The 3,243-nt window shown below is 44.0% G+C and overlaps 1 long non-coding RNA gene across 2 annotated transcripts in view; it reads left to right on the top strand.

The window, feature by feature from the left end:
* The window catches only part of LOC114024172, a 20,098-nt gene that overhangs the window by 14,251 nt on the left and 2,604 nt on the right, over positions 1 to 3,243 (top strand). The window lies entirely within an intron of this gene.

The raw sequence follows: 3,243 nt of genomic DNA on the forward strand, positions 1-3,243 counted from the left end.
GGAGGAAGGGAGAAAATTTGGAACCCAAAGTTTTAAAAACAAATGTTTAAAAAATTTGTTTTCACGTGCAACTGGGAAATAAGATATACAAGAAATGAAGTATAGAAATCTATCCTACCCTATAAGAAAATTGAAGGGGAAGGGAATAAGAGAAGCGGGGGAGATCGAAGGGAGGGCAGATTAGGGGAAGAGGTATTCAGAATGCATGCCATCTTGGGGTGGGGGGAGGGACGAGAGGGGAGAAGATTTGTAACTCAAAATCTTGCGGAAGTAAATGTTGAAAACTAAAAATAAATAAATTAATTAAAAAAAAGAAAAAAAATCCAGGCTCTCAGAGAGCTCAGAGTCTAATGGGGGAGACTATTACAAATAAGATACAGGATAAATTAGAGATAATATCAGAAGGAAGGCACTAAGATAAAGGAAGACTGAAAAAGATTCCTGTAGAAAGTGGGATTTTAGTGGGGACTTGAAGGAAGCCTTGATGGCCAGGAAGCAAAGATGAAGAGGGGAGAGAATTCTAGGCAGGGGGAAAAGCCACTAGAAATGCCTACAGCCAGGAGGTCAGTGTTACTCCATTGTAGAGAATATGGTAGAGAGTACCATGTAAGATGACTAGAAAGGTGGGAAGGGAAGGGGCCAGGAATGGCTTTGAATGCCAAAGAGAGAATTTTATATTTGACCCTGGAGGTGATAAGAAGCCACCAAAGTTGATTGAATAGGAGGTAATGTGGTCAGATCTGTGCTTTCAGATAAATTTGACAACTGAGTACAAGATGGGCAATAGTGGAAAGAGACTTGAGGTAAGAAGACCAACCAGAAGGTTAATGCAATTGTACAGGCATGAGGTGATGAGGGCCTGCACCAGTATGGAGGCAGTACTGGAGGAGAGAAGGGAGGTAGTGTATATGAGAAATGTTACAAGGTAGACTCTACAGGAAAAGGGAAAAGAGGAGGAAATGGCAGAAGTAGAGGAAGAAGAAAAGAAGAAGGAAGACAAGGAGGACGAGGAGAAGAAGAAACTTCCTAATCATTAGAATGATCCAAAGTGATTTGTCCAGTTTCAGGAGGCAGTGGGTTTCACCACACTGGAAGTCTTCAAGCAAAGGCTGGATGACTACCTGTCAGATATGTTATAGAGGACAGTAGATAACACCAATCTGTAGTGGACTACAGTTGGTAGGATTGTATGAATTACTCCAGCAGCCTTTAATAGTCTACAAATAGAAGCTGAGAAGTGGGGATGGTGGGGGTAACCCAGGCCAAAAGACTCAAGGCTACAGGACAGTATGAAGCTAGTTCCTAATTAGTGCACATAATGAATCCCACAAAGTGGCCACATTATTCAAATTCAAATTCACACTGAATATCTCCATCGGCTGGAACCAATGACCATATTTTGCACAATTATAACTTCAATTAGTGTAAATTTTGTATGCATATGGGATTCATTATTTGAATCTAATCAGACCTGGCTGTTTATAATTGAACTGGTTAACTAAAGAATAATTGAAAGAGGGTAAAGGGAGGGGGTTGAGGGGAACAGGGAGAAGTGGAGTGACTAAGTCCTGGAGAGGATAAGGTTAAGTTTGGAAGAACAGAGGCAGAGGCAGCTCCCTTCCAAAGGGAGCAAGGTTTCCAGGAAGAAGATAGGAAGATCATGAGAGGAAGAAGTCTATGATAAATGGAAATTTGTTAATGAAAGAACAGGGGTTCCAGAGGGCACCATGTATAAGAGAGGAGGACAGAATGGGCACCCAAGAAGAGTAGGGATGAGGTGGGGGGAGTGGTGAGCCATCTGAGAGAGGTCTTAGAAGAGGAGCTTTGCCTCAGCAGGCAGCAACCTTGAATCATAGAGACTGAAGCAGAAGGGTGCTTACTACTATAGGAAGGGGAAGGACCAGTGGACAAGGGCTCCCACCTTTGAGGATCTCATGACTAGAGAGCATCTCTCCCTCCATAATCCTTATCAAATGGTGAAGGACGTAAGAGATGGTCCTCTCTCAAATGCCAGGGAAGAAGGGTCTGAGCCCCAAGGGACATTGCTTCCGTATCAATAAATAGCTGGTAATTGGGTTGCCAGTGAGCTGACTGTACTCATACTCAATCCCAGTTTTCTTTGTTCCATCCAAGGACAACAGGGCATGGCATTCAGCCAGACAATACCGTATACATGGAACATGCACTTGGCTCCTGGTAGGGCTTGGATCCTGAGTCCTGGTCCTGTACTGGTGGGGAGAACTGTTGGTGCCTGGGGGCTTAACGGTCACTGTGGGTTAAGCCATGATGGCTTTTCTCAAATGACTTAATCAAACAGGGGACTCCTCCACGATGTAGCAGTAGACTTTGGAGTGAGGAGACTTCCAAATTCAGTCTCTAAAACGGTCCACATCCCACCCTACCTTTCCCAGTAATAGACAAGGAGATTCAATTCTGGACCAAAGATTTAAGTGTTACAAATGGTCTCCAATGACAGGGATGGTGGTTACGGTAAGCTGAGGAAGTGTAGGCTCAGACAGGTAGGAGGGAAAGTAGAGGATACTTTCTGGGCAAGTCCATGGTGTAGACTTGACAGTCTTTGAGCAAAGATCTCACCTCTATCCGAGACCCAAGCGGGTCTCCCACTTGGCCATCAAGGAAGAGCAAGAGAGCTGAGGAATATCCCTGTGTCCTTTGGGGAAAAGGGACAAGTACCAGAAAAGAGAGCCCTGCTCCTTGTCCAATAGGAAGGAGGGGGATCATAAAGACAAGAGGGTCTTAACCTTTTCTGTGTCAGCGACCCCTTTGGCAGTCTAGTGAAGCCTGTGGACCCATTCTCAGAATAAGACTTTTAAAAGCATAACATACATAGGATTACCAAGGAAACTAATTATATTGAAATACAGTTATTGAAATATTTTTTTACAAATCAAGTTCCCAGACCTCTGTTTAAAATCCTTTCATCTAGTTCATAGGTTCTAGAACCAAAATGAACCCTAGAATTCACCTAGGTCAACCCACTTAATTTACAAATAAGGAAACTGAGACCAAGAGGGATTGAATGACAGCTACTACAGCTAACCCAAGTCTTCTGACTCCAAATCCAGATGGAGAAACTGAAGTGGGGAAAGGAGAAAGAGCTTGCCATGGGTCACCCAGAGTCAGGACTAGAAAGAATTCAGGTCTCCTGGCTCCTAGCCTGGGCCTCTTTCCACTGCAAAGCTGCCTCTCTAGGCAGATGAGGTGCCAGTGGGACTGGATCAT

This window comes from Vombatus ursinus, unplaced genomic scaffold (assembly GCF_900497805.2).
Source record: "Vombatus ursinus unplaced genomic scaffold, bare-nosed wombat genome assembly UNPS02014820.1, whole genome shotgun sequence".
Lineage (NCBI taxonomy): Eukaryota > Metazoa > Chordata > Mammalia > Diprotodontia > Vombatidae > Vombatus > Vombatus ursinus.